Source organism: Schistocerca gregaria, unplaced genomic scaffold, assembly GCF_023897955.1.
Source record: "Schistocerca gregaria isolate iqSchGreg1 unplaced genomic scaffold, iqSchGreg1.2 ptg001568l, whole genome shotgun sequence".
Taxonomy (NCBI): Eukaryota; Metazoa; Arthropoda; class Insecta; order Orthoptera; family Acrididae; genus Schistocerca; species Schistocerca gregaria.
In genome coordinates, this window is record NW_026062849.1 from 1 (window position 1) to 12,462 (window position 12,462).

General features: G+C 54.5%; 39 non-coding genes across 39 annotated transcripts; all 39 read right to left on the reverse strand.

The window, feature by feature from the left end:
* Nucleotides 1-116: 116 nt before the first annotated feature.
* Nucleotides 117-198, reverse strand: Trnal-cag (transfer RNA leucine (anticodon CAG)). The gene has a single exon. It is a non-coding gene; the product is annotated as a tRNA-Leu (tRNA).
* A 77-nt stretch (nucleotides 199-275) lies between these two features.
* Nucleotides 276-357, reverse strand: Trnal-aag (transfer RNA leucine (anticodon AAG)). The gene has a single exon. It is a non-coding gene; the product is annotated as a tRNA-Leu (tRNA).
* Nucleotides 358-632: 275 nt separating this feature from the next.
* Trnah-gug (transfer RNA histidin (anticodon GUG)) lies at nucleotides 633-704 on the reverse strand. Its single transcript has one exon. It is a non-coding gene; the product is annotated as a tRNA-His (tRNA).
* A 370-nt stretch (nucleotides 705-1,074) lies between these two features.
* Trnae-cuc (transfer RNA glutamic acid (anticodon CUC)) lies at nucleotides 1,075-1,146 on the reverse strand. Its single transcript has one exon. It is a non-coding gene; the product is annotated as a tRNA-Glu (tRNA).
* Nucleotides 1,147-1,421: 275 nt separating this feature from the next.
* Nucleotides 1,422-1,503, reverse strand: Trnal-cag (transfer RNA leucine (anticodon CAG)). Its single transcript has one exon. It is a non-coding gene; the product is annotated as a tRNA-Leu (tRNA).
* A 78-nt stretch (nucleotides 1,504-1,581) lies between these two features.
* Nucleotides 1,582-1,663, reverse strand: Trnal-aag (transfer RNA leucine (anticodon AAG)). Its single transcript has one exon. It is a non-coding gene; the product is annotated as a tRNA-Leu (tRNA).
* Nucleotides 1,664-1,938: 275 nt separating this feature from the next.
* Nucleotides 1,939-2,010, reverse strand: Trnah-gug (transfer RNA histidin (anticodon GUG)). Its single transcript has one exon. It is a non-coding gene; the product is annotated as a tRNA-His (tRNA).
* A 370-nt stretch (nucleotides 2,011-2,380) lies between these two features.
* On the reverse strand, nucleotides 2,381-2,452 carry Trnae-cuc (transfer RNA glutamic acid (anticodon CUC)). Its single transcript has one exon. It is a non-coding gene; the product is annotated as a tRNA-Glu (tRNA).
* Nucleotides 2,453-2,727: 275 nt separating this feature from the next.
* Trnal-cag (transfer RNA leucine (anticodon CAG)) lies at nucleotides 2,728-2,809 on the reverse strand. The gene has a single exon. It is a non-coding gene; the product is annotated as a tRNA-Leu (tRNA).
* A 77-nt stretch (nucleotides 2,810-2,886) lies between these two features.
* Trnal-aag (transfer RNA leucine (anticodon AAG)) lies at nucleotides 2,887-2,968 on the reverse strand. Its single transcript has one exon. It is a non-coding gene; the product is annotated as a tRNA-Leu (tRNA).
* Nucleotides 2,969-3,243: 275 nt separating this feature from the next.
* Nucleotides 3,244-3,315, reverse strand: Trnah-gug (transfer RNA histidin (anticodon GUG)). The gene has a single exon. It is a non-coding gene; the product is annotated as a tRNA-His (tRNA).
* A 370-nt stretch (nucleotides 3,316-3,685) lies between these two features.
* Trnae-cuc (transfer RNA glutamic acid (anticodon CUC)) lies at nucleotides 3,686-3,757 on the reverse strand. The gene has a single exon. It is a non-coding gene; the product is annotated as a tRNA-Glu (tRNA).
* Nucleotides 3,758-4,032: 275 nt separating this feature from the next.
* Trnal-cag (transfer RNA leucine (anticodon CAG)) lies at nucleotides 4,033-4,114 on the reverse strand. Its single transcript has one exon. It is a non-coding gene; the product is annotated as a tRNA-Leu (tRNA).
* A 77-nt stretch (nucleotides 4,115-4,191) lies between these two features.
* Trnal-aag (transfer RNA leucine (anticodon AAG)) lies at nucleotides 4,192-4,273 on the reverse strand. The gene has a single exon. It is a non-coding gene; the product is annotated as a tRNA-Leu (tRNA).
* A 275-nt stretch (nucleotides 4,274-4,548) lies between these two features.
* Trnah-gug (transfer RNA histidin (anticodon GUG)) lies at nucleotides 4,549-4,620 on the reverse strand. Its single transcript has one exon. It is a non-coding gene; the product is annotated as a tRNA-His (tRNA).
* A 370-nt stretch (nucleotides 4,621-4,990) lies between these two features.
* Nucleotides 4,991-5,062, reverse strand: Trnae-cuc (transfer RNA glutamic acid (anticodon CUC)). The gene has a single exon. It is a non-coding gene; the product is annotated as a tRNA-Glu (tRNA).
* A 275-nt stretch (nucleotides 5,063-5,337) lies between these two features.
* Trnal-cag (transfer RNA leucine (anticodon CAG)) lies at nucleotides 5,338-5,419 on the reverse strand. The gene has a single exon. It is a non-coding gene; the product is annotated as a tRNA-Leu (tRNA).
* A 77-nt stretch (nucleotides 5,420-5,496) lies between these two features.
* Nucleotides 5,497-5,578, reverse strand: Trnal-aag (transfer RNA leucine (anticodon AAG)). Its single transcript has one exon. It is a non-coding gene; the product is annotated as a tRNA-Leu (tRNA).
* Nucleotides 5,579-5,853: 275 nt separating this feature from the next.
* Trnah-gug (transfer RNA histidin (anticodon GUG)) lies at nucleotides 5,854-5,925 on the reverse strand. The gene has a single exon. It is a non-coding gene; the product is annotated as a tRNA-His (tRNA).
* Nucleotides 5,926-6,295: 370 nt separating this feature from the next.
* Nucleotides 6,296-6,367, reverse strand: Trnae-cuc (transfer RNA glutamic acid (anticodon CUC)). The gene has a single exon. It is a non-coding gene; the product is annotated as a tRNA-Glu (tRNA).
* Nucleotides 6,368-6,642: 275 nt separating this feature from the next.
* Trnal-cag (transfer RNA leucine (anticodon CAG)) lies at nucleotides 6,643-6,724 on the reverse strand. Its single transcript has one exon. It is a non-coding gene; the product is annotated as a tRNA-Leu (tRNA).
* A 77-nt stretch (nucleotides 6,725-6,801) lies between these two features.
* Nucleotides 6,802-6,883, reverse strand: Trnal-aag (transfer RNA leucine (anticodon AAG)). The gene has a single exon. It is a non-coding gene; the product is annotated as a tRNA-Leu (tRNA).
* Nucleotides 6,884-7,158: 275 nt separating this feature from the next.
* Nucleotides 7,159-7,230, reverse strand: Trnah-gug (transfer RNA histidin (anticodon GUG)). The gene has a single exon. It is a non-coding gene; the product is annotated as a tRNA-His (tRNA).
* Nucleotides 7,231-7,600: 370 nt separating this feature from the next.
* Trnae-cuc (transfer RNA glutamic acid (anticodon CUC)) lies at nucleotides 7,601-7,672 on the reverse strand. The gene has a single exon. It is a non-coding gene; the product is annotated as a tRNA-Glu (tRNA).
* Nucleotides 7,673-7,947: 275 nt separating this feature from the next.
* On the reverse strand, nucleotides 7,948-8,029 carry Trnal-cag (transfer RNA leucine (anticodon CAG)). Its single transcript has one exon. It is a non-coding gene; the product is annotated as a tRNA-Leu (tRNA).
* Nucleotides 8,030-8,106: 77 nt separating this feature from the next.
* Trnal-aag (transfer RNA leucine (anticodon AAG)) lies at nucleotides 8,107-8,188 on the reverse strand. Its single transcript has one exon. It is a non-coding gene; the product is annotated as a tRNA-Leu (tRNA).
* A 275-nt stretch (nucleotides 8,189-8,463) lies between these two features.
* Nucleotides 8,464-8,535, reverse strand: Trnah-gug (transfer RNA histidin (anticodon GUG)). The gene has a single exon. It is a non-coding gene; the product is annotated as a tRNA-His (tRNA).
* Nucleotides 8,536-8,905: 370 nt separating this feature from the next.
* On the reverse strand, nucleotides 8,906-8,977 carry Trnae-cuc (transfer RNA glutamic acid (anticodon CUC)). Its single transcript has one exon. It is a non-coding gene; the product is annotated as a tRNA-Glu (tRNA).
* Nucleotides 8,978-9,252: 275 nt separating this feature from the next.
* On the reverse strand, nucleotides 9,253-9,334 carry Trnal-cag (transfer RNA leucine (anticodon CAG)). Its single transcript has one exon. It is a non-coding gene; the product is annotated as a tRNA-Leu (tRNA).
* A 77-nt stretch (nucleotides 9,335-9,411) lies between these two features.
* Trnal-aag (transfer RNA leucine (anticodon AAG)) lies at nucleotides 9,412-9,493 on the reverse strand. The gene has a single exon. It is a non-coding gene; the product is annotated as a tRNA-Leu (tRNA).
* A 275-nt stretch (nucleotides 9,494-9,768) lies between these two features.
* Nucleotides 9,769-9,840, reverse strand: Trnah-gug (transfer RNA histidin (anticodon GUG)). The gene has a single exon. It is a non-coding gene; the product is annotated as a tRNA-His (tRNA).
* Nucleotides 9,841-10,210: 370 nt separating this feature from the next.
* Trnae-cuc (transfer RNA glutamic acid (anticodon CUC)) lies at nucleotides 10,211-10,282 on the reverse strand. Its single transcript has one exon. It is a non-coding gene; the product is annotated as a tRNA-Glu (tRNA).
* Nucleotides 10,283-10,557: 275 nt separating this feature from the next.
* On the reverse strand, nucleotides 10,558-10,639 carry Trnal-cag (transfer RNA leucine (anticodon CAG)). The gene has a single exon. It is a non-coding gene; the product is annotated as a tRNA-Leu (tRNA).
* Nucleotides 10,640-10,716: 77 nt separating this feature from the next.
* On the reverse strand, nucleotides 10,717-10,798 carry Trnal-aag (transfer RNA leucine (anticodon AAG)). Its single transcript has one exon. It is a non-coding gene; the product is annotated as a tRNA-Leu (tRNA).
* Nucleotides 10,799-11,073: 275 nt separating this feature from the next.
* Trnah-gug (transfer RNA histidin (anticodon GUG)) lies at nucleotides 11,074-11,145 on the reverse strand. The gene has a single exon. It is a non-coding gene; the product is annotated as a tRNA-His (tRNA).
* Nucleotides 11,146-11,515: 370 nt separating this feature from the next.
* Trnae-cuc (transfer RNA glutamic acid (anticodon CUC)) lies at nucleotides 11,516-11,587 on the reverse strand. Its single transcript has one exon. It is a non-coding gene; the product is annotated as a tRNA-Glu (tRNA).
* Nucleotides 11,588-11,853: 266 nt separating this feature from the next.
* Nucleotides 11,854-11,935, reverse strand: Trnal-cag (transfer RNA leucine (anticodon CAG)). The gene has a single exon. It is a non-coding gene; the product is annotated as a tRNA-Leu (tRNA).
* Nucleotides 11,936-12,012: 77 nt separating this feature from the next.
* On the reverse strand, nucleotides 12,013-12,094 carry Trnal-aag (transfer RNA leucine (anticodon AAG)). The gene has a single exon. It is a non-coding gene; the product is annotated as a tRNA-Leu (tRNA).
* Nucleotides 12,095-12,369: 275 nt separating this feature from the next.
* Trnah-gug (transfer RNA histidin (anticodon GUG)) lies at nucleotides 12,370-12,441 on the reverse strand. The gene has a single exon. It is a non-coding gene; the product is annotated as a tRNA-His (tRNA).
* Between the last annotated feature and the right edge of the window lie 21 nt (nucleotides 12,442-12,462).

Genomic DNA, 12,462 nt, shown 5'->3' on the forward strand with positions numbered 1-12,462 from the left:
ACACACGCGAGACAGACGCACTGTGCCTACGACAATTTAAGAAAGAGACGCTCACGGCTTGCTGCGCTGCTTTCGTCGCGGGTAATCAGTGCTGCGGCTTTCGAGACAGAAAACATTGGCAGCGGTGGGATTCGAACCCACGCCTCCGAGGAGACTGGTGCCTGAAACCAGCGCCTTAGACCGCTCGGCCACGCTACCGACGCTGCACGGCGGTCACAGGAGCTGCGTTCTACCCCACGAGAAAACACCACAATGGCACAAAAAACAGAAAAATGTGGCAGCGGTGGGATTCGAACCCACGCCTCCGAAGAGACTGGTGCCTTAAACCAGCGCCTTAGACCGCTCGGCCACGCTACCTGTGCCAGTGCTCTTCGCTTTTGTAGAAACAGTGCACGACACAGCTGCGACTGGCTGCTCATCCATTGCACCTCAAACAACTGCCCTTTTCGAATAGAGAGTAACTACACAGGTAGCTGCCCGCGCTCTCGTGTGGCGGCATTGCGTGTTGATAAAGAATTGGTAGTGCCACCTGCAGCCTGCGGAACATGAGTGAAAAATCAAGAGGGCACCGTGATTTCAAACACTGAGTCACAACCGTCACTGCAGCGACACCAAGGCAAAACTTTAAAAATTGCCGTGACCAGGATTCGAACCTGGGTTATTGCGGCCACAACGCAATGTCCTAACCACTAGACGATCACGGCCACGGAAGCACCGCCGAGGGCAGTCCTCGCGACTGCATGTTGCAATGCACAGCAAAGCTCGGCCCACACACCACTGTGTCAGACGCGGTCTCCATTATATGTATACTGGCAAACGAACGTGTCTGCGATGTAAGGACACTAAGCAGTGTGGTTAGCTGCATTCAACCCCCGTGGCAGTGTCTTGCAGTCCTCCTACTCTGTTCACCACAGGTATGTGCCTCGATAAGAGGTGGACAGATGTCGCATCGCTCTCGCCGTCACTTGTGACCACGAATCGTACTTAACGTAGTTTTCTGCAAGCGTCAGCGAAGCGTCAGTCGAGCTAAGTCGGGCCAAGTCGCATAAGAGGAGCAACAAATTGCGCTCGCTTTTCCGGTACCGGGAATCGAACCCGGGCCTCCTGGGTGAGAGCCAGGTATCCTAGCCACTAGACCACACCGGACAACGGCACAAGGGCTACTCCAGCGAACACAGCAATCTATACACACGCTACTAAACGACAACTACAAAATTATACGCTCCCACTTTGTACAGCGGCATGCTCGGGACTCATTTCGTAGAGACGAACGCCAGCCACTATGACACCAAACGGCGCCTGTGAATCATGTCGTTGCACCGCGCACTGTGCTACGACAATTTAAGAAAGAGACGCTCACGGCTTGCTGCGCTGCTTTCGTCGCGGGTAATCAGTGCTGCGGCTTTCGAGACAGAAAACATTGGCAGCGGTGGGATTCGAACCCACGCCTCCGAGGAGACTGGTGCCTGAAACCAGCGCCTTAGACCGCTCGGCCACGCTACCGACGCTGCACGGCGGTCACAGGAGCTGCGTTCTACCCCCACGAGAAAACACCACAATGGCACAAAAAACAGAAAAATGTGGCAGCGGTGGGATTCGAACCCACGCCTCCGAAGAGACTGGTGCCTTAAACCAGCGCCTTAGACCGCTCGGCCACGCTACCTGTGCCAGTGCTCTTCGCTTTTGTAGAAACAGTGCACGACACAGCTGCGACTGGCTGCTCATCCATTGCACCTCAAACAACTGCCCTTTTCGAATAGAGAGTAACTACACAGGTAGCTGCCCGCGCTCTCGTGTGGCGGCATTGCGTGTTGATAAAGAATTGGTAGTGCCACCTGCAGCCTGCGGAACATGAGTGAAAAATCAAGAGGGCACCGTGATTTCAAACACTGAGTCACAACCGTCACTGCAGCGACACCAAGGCAAAACTTTAAAAATTGCCGTGACCAGGATTCGAACCTGGGTTATTGCGGCCACAACGCAATGTCCTAACCACTAGACGATCACGGCCACGGAAGCACCGCCGAGGGCAGTCCTCGCGACTGCATGTTGCAATGCACAGCAAAGCTCGGCCCACACACCACTGTGTCAGACGCGGTCTCCATTATATGTATACTGGCAAACGAACGTGTCTGCGATGTAAGGACACTAAGCAGTGTGGTTAGCTGCATTCAACCCCCGTGGCAGTGTCTTGCAGTCCTCCTACTCTGTTCACCACAGGTATGTGCCTCGATAAGAGGTGGACAGATGTCGCATCGCTCTCGCCGTCACTTGTGACCACGAATCGTACTTAACGTAGTTTTCTGCAAGCGTCAGCGAAGCGTCAGTCGAGCTAAGTCGGGCCAAGTCGCATAAGAGGAGCAACAAATTGCGCTCGCTTTTCCGGTACCGGGAATCGAACCCGGGCCTCCTGGGTGAGAGCCAGGTATCCTAGCCACTAGACCACACCGGACAACGGCACAAGGGCTACTCCAGCGAACACAGCAATCTATACACACGCTACTAAACGACAACTACAAAATTATACGCTCCCACTTTGTACAGCGGCATGCTCGGGACTCATTTCGTAGAGACGAACGCCAGCCACTATGACACCAAACGGCGCCTGTGAATCATGTCGTTGCACCGCGCACTGTGCTACGACAATTTAAGAAAGAGACGCTCACGGCTTGCTGCGCTGCTTTCGTCGCGGGTAATCAGTGCTGCGGCTTTCGAGACAGAAAACATTGGCAGCGGTGGGATTCGAACCCACGCCTCCGAGGAGACTGGTGCCTGAAACCAGCGCCTTAGACCGCTCGGCCACGCTACCGACGCTGCACGGCGGTCACAGGAGCTGCGTTCTACCCCACGAGAAAACACCACAATGGCACAAAAAACAGAAAAATGTGGCAGCGGTGGGATTCGAACCCACGCCTCCGAAGAGACTGGTGCCTTAAACCAGCGCCTTAGACCGCTCGGCCACGCTACCTGTGCCAGTGCTCTTCGCTTTTGTAGAAACAGTGCACGACACAGCTGCGACTGGCTGCTCATCCATTGCACCTCAAACAACTGCCCTTTTCGAATAGAGAGTAACTACACAGGTAGCTGCCCGCGCTCTCGTGTGGCGGCATTGCGTGTTGATAAAGAATTGGTAGTGCCACCTGCAGCCTGCGGAACATGAGTGAAAAATCAAGAGGGCACCGTGATTTCAAACACTGAGTCACAACCGTCACTGCAGCGACACCAAGGCAAAACTTTAAAAATTGCCGTGACCAGGATTCGAACCTGGGTTATTGCGGCCACAACGCAATGTCCTAACCACTAGACGATCACGGCCACGGAAGCACCGCCGAGGGCAGTCCTCGCGACTGCATGTTGCAATGCACAGCAAAGCTCGGCCCACACACCACTGTGTCAGACGCGGTCTCCATTATATGTATACTGGCAAACGAACGTGTCTGCGATGTAAGGACACTAAGCAGTGTGGTTAGCTGCATTCAACCCCCGTGGCAGTGTCTTGCAGTCCTCCTACTCTGTTCACCACAGGTATGTGCCTCGATAAGAGGTGGACAGATGTCGCATCGCTCTCGCCGTCACTTGTGACCACGAATCGTACTTAACGTAGTTTTCTGCAAGCGTCAGCGAAGCGTCAGTCGAGCTAAGTCGGGCCAAGTCGCATAAGAGGAGCAACAAATTGCGCTCGCTTTTCCGGTACCGGGAATCGAACCCGGGCCTCCTGGGTGAGAGCCAGGTATCCTAGCCACTAGACCACACCGGACAACGGCACAAGGGCTACTCCAGCGAACACAGCAATCTATACACACGCTACTAAACGACAACTACAAAATTATACGCTCCCACTTTGTACAGCGGCATGCTCGGGACTCATTTCGTAGAGACGAACGCCAGCCACTATGACACCAAACGGCGCCTGTGAATCATGTCGTTGCACCGCGCACTGTGCTACGACAATTTAAGAAAGAGACGCTCACGGCTTGCTGCGCTGCTTTCGTCGCGGGTAATCAGTGCTGCGGCTTTCGAGACAGAAAACATTGGCAGCGGTGGGATTCGAACCCACGCCTCCGAGGAGACTGGTGCCTGAAACCAGCGCCTTAGACCGCTCGGCCACGCTACCGACGCTGCACGGCGGTCACAGGAGCTGCGTTCTACCCCACGAGAAAACACCACAATGGCACAAAAAACAGAAAAATGTGGCAGCGGTGGGATTCGAACCCACGCCTCCGAAGAGACTGGTGCCTTAAACCAGCGCCTTAGACCGCTCGGCCACGCTACCTGTGCCAGTGCTCTTCGCTTTTGTAGAAACAGTGCACGACACAGCTGCGACTGGCTGCTCATCCATTGCACCTCAAACAACTGCCCTTTTCGAATAGAGAGTAACTACACAGGTAGCTGCCCGCGCTCTCGTGTGGCGGCATTGCGTGTTGATAAAGAATTGGTAGTGCCACCTGCAGCCTGCGGAACATGAGTGAAAAATCAAGAGGGCACCGTGATTTCAAACACTGAGTCACAACCGTCACTGCAGCGACACCAAGGCAAAACTTTAAAAATTGCCGTGACCAGGATTCGAACCTGGGTTATTGCGGCCACAACGCAATGTCCTAACCACTAGACGATCACGGCCACGGAAGCACCGCCGAGGGCAGTCCTCGCGACTGCATGTTGCAATGCACAGCAAAGCTCGGCCCACACACCACTGTGTCAGACGCGGTCTCCATTATATGTATACTGGCAAACGAACGTGTCTGCGATGTAAGGACACTAAGCAGTGTGGTTAGCTGCATTCAACCCCCGTGGCAGTGTCTTGCAGTCCTCCTACTCTGTTCACCACAGGTATGTGCCTCGATAAGAGGTGGACAGATGTCGCATCGCTCTCGCCGTCACTTGTGACCACGAATCGTACTTAACGTAGTTTTCTGCAAGCGTCAGCGAAGCGTCAGTCGAGCTAAGTCGGGCCAAGTCGCATAAGAGGAGCAACAAATTGCGCTCGCTTTTCCGGTACCGGGAATCGAACCCGGGCCTCCTGGGTGAGAGCCAGGTATCCTAGCCACTAGACCACACCGGACAACGGCACAAGGGCTACTCCAGCGAACACAGCAATCTATACACACGCTACTAAACGACAACTACAAAATTATACGCTCCCACTTTGTACAGCGGCATGCTCGGGACTCATTTCGTAGAGACGAACGCCAGCCACTATGACACCAAACGGCGCCTGTGAATCATGTCGTTGCACCGCGCACTGTGCTACGACAATTTAAGAAAGAGACGCTCACGGCTTGCTGCGCTGCTTTCGTCGCGGGTAATCAGTGCTGCGGCTTTCGAGACAGAAAACATTGGCAGCGGTGGGATTCGAACCCACGCCTCCGAGGAGACTGGTGCCTGAAACCAGCGCCTTAGACCGCTCGGCCACGCTACCGACGCTGCACGGCGGTCACAGGAGCTGCGTTCTACCCCACGAGAAAACACCACAATGGCACAAAAAACAGAAAAATGTGGCAGCGGTGGGATTCGAACCCACGCCTCCGAAGAGACTGGTGCCTTAAACCAGCGCCTTAGACCGCTCGGCCACGCTACCTGTGCCAGTGCTCTTCGCTTTTGTAGAAACAGTGCACGACACAGCTGCGACTGGCTGCTCATCCATTGCACCTCAAACAACTGCCCTTTTCGAATAGAGAGTAACTACACAGGTAGCTGCCCGCGCTCTCGTGTGGCGGCATTGCGTGTTGATAAAGAATTGGTAGTGCCACCTGCAGCCTGCGGAACATGAGTGAAAAATCAAGAGGGCACCGTGATTTCAAACACTGAGTCACAACCGTCACTGCAGCGACACCAAGGCAAAACTTTAAAAATTGCCGTGACCAGGATTCGAACCTGGGTTATTGCGGCCACAACGCAATGTCCTAACCACTAGACGATCACGGCCACGGAAGCACCGCCGAGGGCAGTCCTCGCGACTGCATGTTGCAATGCACAGCAAAGCTCGGCCCACACACCACTGTGTCAGACGCGGTCTCCATTATATGTATACTGGCAAACGAACGTGTCTGCGATGTAAGGACACTAAGCAGTGTGGTTAGCTGCATTCAACCCCCGTGGCAGTGTCTTGCAGTCCTCCTACTCTGTTCACCACAGGTATGTGCCTCGATAAGAGGTGGACAGATGTCGCATCGCTCTCGCCGTCACTTGTGACCACGAATCGTACTTAACGTAGTTTTCTGCAAGCGTCAGCGAAGCGTCAGTCGAGCTAAGTCGGGCCAAGTCGCATAAGAGGAGCAACAAATTGCGCTCGCTTTTCCGGTACCGGGAATCGAACCCGGGCCTCCTGGGTGAGAGCCAGGTATCCTAGCCACTAGACCACACCGGACAACGGCACAAGGGCTACTCCAGCGAACACAGCAATCTATACACACGCTACTAAACGACAACTACAAAATTATACGCTCCCACTTTGTACAGCGGCATGCTCGGGACTCATTTCGTAGAGACGAACGCCAGCCACTATGACACCAAACGGCGCCTGTGAATCATGTCGTTGCACCGCGCACTGTGCTACGACAATTTAAGAAAGAGACGCTCACGGCTTGCTGCGCTGCTTTCGTCGCGGGTAATCAGTGCTGCGGCTTTCGAGACAGAAAACATTGGCAGCGGTGGGATTCGAACCCACGCCTCCGAGGAGACTGGTGCCTGAAACCAGCGCCTTAGACCGCTCGGCCACGCTACCGACGCTGCACGGCGGTCACAGGAGCTGCGTTCTACCCCACGAGAAAACACCACAATGGCACAAAAAACAGAAAAATGTGGCAGCGGTGGGATTCGAACCCACGCCTCCGAAGAGACTGGTGCCTTAAACCAGCGCCTTAGACCGCTCGGCCACGCTACCTGTGCCAGTGCTCTTCGCTTTTGTAGAAACAGTGCACGACACAGCTGCGACTGGCTGCTCATCCATTGCACCTCAAACAACTGCCCTTTTCGAATAGAGAGTAACTACACAGGTAGCTGCCCGCGCTCTCGTGTGGCGGCATTGCGTGTTGATAAAGAATTGGTAGTGCCACCTGCAGCCTGCGGAACATGAGTGAAAAATCAAGAGGGCACCGTGATTTCAAACACTGAGTCACAACCGTCACTGCAGCGACACCAAGGCAAAACTTTAAAAATTGCCGTGACCAGGATTCGAACCTGGGTTATTGCGGCCACAACGCAATGTCCTAACCACTAGACGATCACGGCCACGGAAGCACCGCCGAGGGCAGTCCTCGCGACTGCATGTTGCAATGCACAGCAAAGCTCGGCCCACACACCACTGTGTCAGACGCGGTCTCCATTATATGTATACTGGCAAACGAACGTGTCTGCGATGTAAGGACACTAAGCAGTGTGGTTAGCTGCATTCAACCCCCGTGGCAGTGTCTTGCAGTCCTCCTACTCTGTTCACCACAGGTATGTGCCTCGATAAGAGGTGGACAGATGTCGCATCGCTCTCGCCGTCACTTGTGACCACGAATCGTACTTAACGTAGTTTTCTGCAAGCGTCAGCGAAGCGTCAGTCGAGCTAAGTCGGGCCAAGTCGCATAAGAGGAGCAACAAATTGCGCTCGCTTTTCCGGTACCGGGAATCGAACCCGGGCCTCCTGGGTGAGAGCCAGGTATCCTAGCCACTAGACCACACCGGACAACGGCACAAGGGCTACTCCAGCGAACACAGCAATCTATACACACGCTACTAAACGACAACTACAAAATTATACGCTCCCACTTTGTACAGCGGCATGCTCGGGACTCATTTCGTAGAGACGAACGCCAGCCACTATGACACCAAACGGCGCCTGTGAATCATGTCGTTGCACCGCGCACTGTGCTACGACAATTTAAGAAAGAGACGCTCACGGCTTGCTGCGCTGCTTTCGTCGCGGGTAATCAGTGCTGCGGCTTTCGAGACAGAAAACATTGGCAGCGGTGGGATTCGAACCCACGCCTCCGAGGAGACTGGTGCCTGAAACCAGCGCCTTAGACCGCTCGGCCACGCTACCGACGCTGCACGGCGGTCACAGGAGCTGCGTTCTACCCCACGAGAAAACACCACAATGGCACAAAAAACAGAAAAATGTGGCAGCGGTGGGATTCGAACCCACGCCTCCGAAGAGACTGGTGCCTTAAACCAGCGCCTTAGACCGCTCGGCCACGCTACCTGTGCCAGTGCTCTTCGCTTTTGTAGAAACAGTGCACGACACAGCTGCGACTGGCTGCTCATCCATTGCACCTCAAACAACTGCCCTTTTCGAATAGAGAGTAACTACACAGGTAGCTGCCCGCGCTCTCGTGTGGCGGCATTGCGTGTTGATAAAGAATTGGTAGTGCCACCTGCAGCCTGCGGAACATGAGTGAAAAATCAAGAGGGCACCGTGATTTCAAACACTGAGTCACAACCGTCACTGCAGCGACACCAAGGCAAAACTTTAAAAATTGCCGTGACCAGGATTCGAACCTGGGTTATTGCGGCCACAACGCAATGTCCTAACCACTAGACGATCACGGCCACGGAAGCACCGCCGAGGGCAGTCCTCGCGACTGCATGTTGCAATGCACAGCAAAGCTCGGCCCACACACCACTGTGTCAGACGCGGTCTCCATTATATGTATACTGGCAAACGAACGTGTCTGCGATGTAAGGACACTAAGCAGTGTGGTTAGCTGCATTCAACCCCCGTGGCAGTGTCTTGCAGTCCTCCTACTCTGTTCACCACAGGTATGTGCCTCGATAAGAGGTGGACAGATGTCGCATCGCTCTCGCCGTCACTTGTGACCACGAATCGTACTTAACGTAGTTTTCTGCAAGCGTCAGCGAAGCGTCAGTCGAGCTAAGTCGGGCCAAGTCGCATAAGAGGAGCAACAAATTGCGCTCGCTTTTCCGGTACCGGGAATCGAACCCGGGCCTCCTGGGTGAGAGCCAGGTATCCTAGCCACTAGACCACACCGGACAACGGCACAAGGGCTACTCCAGCGAACACAGCAATCTATACACACGCTACTAAACGACAACTACAAAATTATACGCTCCCACTTTGTACAGCGGCATGCTCGGGACTCATTTCGTAGAGACGAACGCCAGCCACTATGACACCAAACGGCGCCTGTGAATCATGTCGTTGCACCGCGCACTGTGCTACGACAATTTAAGAAAGAGACGCTCACGGCTTGCTGCGCTGCTTTCGTCGCGGGTAATCAGTGCTGCGGCTTTCGAGACAGAAAACATTGGCAGCGGTGGGATTCGAACCCACGCCTCCGAGGAGACTGGTGCCTGAAACCAGCGCCTTAGACCGCTCGGCCACGCTACCGACGCTGCACGGCGGTCACAGGAGCTGCGTTCTACCCCACGAGAAAACACCACAATGGCACAAAAAACAGAAAAATGTGGCAGCGGTGGGATTCGAACCCACGCCTCCGAAGAGACTGGTGCCTTAAACCAGCGCCTTAGACCGCTCGGCCACGCTACCTGTGCCAGTGCTCTTCGCTTTTGTAGAAACAGTGCACGACACAGCTGCGACTGGCTGCTCATCCATTGCACCTCAAACAACTGCCCTTTTCGAATAGAGAGTAACTACACAGGTAGCTGCCCGCGCTCTCGTGTGGCGGCATTGCGTGTTGATAAAGAATTGGTAGTGCCACCTGCAGCCTGCGGAACATGAGTGAAAAATCAAGAGGGCACCGTGATTTCAAACACTGAGTCACAACCGTCACTGCAGCGACACCAAGGCAAAACTTTAAAAATTGCCGTGACCAGGATTCGAACCTGGGTTATTGCGGCCACAACGCAATGTCCTAACCACTAGACGATCACGGCCACGGAAGCACCGCCGAGGGCAGTCCTCGCGACTGCATGTTGCAATGCACAGCAAAGCTCGGCCCACACACCACTGTGTCAGACGCGGTCTCCATTATATGTATACTGGCAAACGAACGTGTCTGCGATGTAAGGACACTAAGCAGTGTGGTTAGCTGCATTCAACCCCCGTGGCAGTGTCTTGCAGTCCTCCTACTCTGTTCACCACAGGTATGTGCCTCGATAAGAGGTGGACAGATGTCGCATCGCTCTCGCCGTCACTTGTGACCACGAATCGTACTTAACGTAGTTTTCTGCAAGCGTCAGCGAAGCGTCAGTCGAGCTAAGTCGGGCCAAGTCGCATAAGAGGAGCAACAAATTGCGCTCGCTTTTCCGGTACCGGGAATCGAACCCGGGCCTCCTGGGTGAGAGCCAGGTATCCTAGCCACTAGACCACACCGGACAACGGCACAAGGGCTACTCCAGCGAACACAGCAATCTATACACACGCTACTAAACGACAACTACAAAATTATACGCTCCCACTTTGTACAGCGGCATGCTCGGGACTCATTTCGTAGAGACGAACGCCAGCCACTATGACACCAAACGGCGCCTGTGAATCATGTCGTTGCACCGCGCACTGTGCTACGACAATTTAAGAAAGAGACGCTCACGGCTTGCTGCGCTGCTTTCGTCGCGGGTAATCAGTGCTGCGGCTTTCGAGACAGAAAACATTGGCAGCGGTGGGATTCGAACCCACGCCTCCGAGGAGACTGGTGCCTGAAACCAGCGCCTTAGACCGCTCGGCCACGCTACCGACGCTGCACGGCGGTCACAGGAGCTGCGTTCTACCCCACGAGAAAACACCACAATGGCACAAAAAACAGAAAAATGTGGCAGCGGTGGGATTCGAACCCACGCCTCCGAAGAGACTGGTGCCTTAAACCAGCGCCTTAGACCGCTCGGCCACGCTACCTGTGCCAGTGCTCTTCGCTTTTGTAGAAACAGTGCACGACACAGCTGCGACTGGCTGCTCATCCATTGCACCTCAAACAACTGCCCTTTTCGAATAGAGAGTAACTACACAGGTAGCTGCCCGCGCTCTCGTGTGGCGGCATTGCGTGTTGATAAAGAATTGGTAGTGCCACCTGCAGCCTGCGGAACATGAGTGAAAAATCAAGAGGGCACCGTGATTTCAAACACTGAGTCACAACCGTCACTGCAGCGACACCAAGGCAAAACTTTAAAAATTGCCGTGACCAGGATTCGAACCTGGGTTATTGCGGCCACAACGCAATGTCCTAACCACTAGACGATCACGGCCACGGAAGCACCGCCGAGGGCAGTCCTCGCGACTGCATGTTGCAATGCACAGCAAAGCTCGGCCCACACACCACTGTGTCAGACGCGGTCTCCATTATATGTATACTGGCAAACGAACGTGTCTGCGATGTAAGGACACTAAGCAGTGTGGTTAGCTGCATTCAACCCCCGTGGCAGTGTCTTGCAGTCCTCCTACTCTGTTCACCACAGGTATGTGCCTCGATAAGAGGTGGACAGATGTCGCATCGCTCTCGCCGTCACTTGTGACCACGAATCGTACTTAACGTAGTTTTCTGCAAGCGTCAGCGAAGCGTCAGTCGAGCTAAGTCGGGCCAAGTCGCATAAGAGGAGCAACAAATTGCGCTCGCTTTTCCGGTACCGGGAATCGAACCCGGGCCTCCTGGGTGAGAGCCAGGTATCCTAGCCACTAGACCACACCGGACAACGGCACAAGGGCTACTCCAGCGAACACAGCAATCTATACACACGCTACTAAACGACAACTACAAAATTATACGCTCCCACTTTGTACAGCGGCATGCTCTACACACGCGAGACAGATAGCCACTATGACACCAAACGGCGCCTGTGAATCATGTCGTTGCACCGCGCACTGTGCTACGACAATTTAAGAAAGAGACGCTCACGGCTTGCTGCGCTGCTTTCGTCGCGGGTAATCAGTGCTGCGGCTTTCGAGACAGAAAACATTGGCAGCGGTGGGATTCGAACCCACGCCTCCGAGGAGACTGGTGCCTGAAACCAGCGCCTTAGACCGCTCGGCCACGCTACCGACGCTGCACGGCGGTCACAGGAGCTGCGTTCTACCCCACGAGAAAACACCGCAATGGCACAAAAAACAGAAAAATGTGGCAGCGGTGGGATTCGAACCCACGCCTCCGAAGAGACTGGTGCCTTAAACCAGCGCCTTAGACCGCTCGGCCACGCTACCTGTGCCAGTGTTCTTCGCTTTTGTAGAAACAGTGCACGACACAGCTGCGACTGGCTGCTCATCCATTGCACCTCAAACAACTGCCCTTCTCGAATAGAGAGTAACTACACAGGTAGCTGCCCGCGCTCTCGTGTGGCGGCATTGCGTGTTGATAAAGAATTGGTAGTGCCACCTGCAGCCTGCGGAACATGAGTGAAAAATAAAGAGGGCACCGTGATTTCAAACACTGAGTCACAACCGTCACTGCAGCGACACCAAGGCAAAACTTTAAAAATTGCCGTGACCAGGATTCGAACCTGGGTTATTGCGGCCACAACGCAATGTCCTAACCACTAGACGATCACGGCCACGGAAGCACCGCCGAGGGC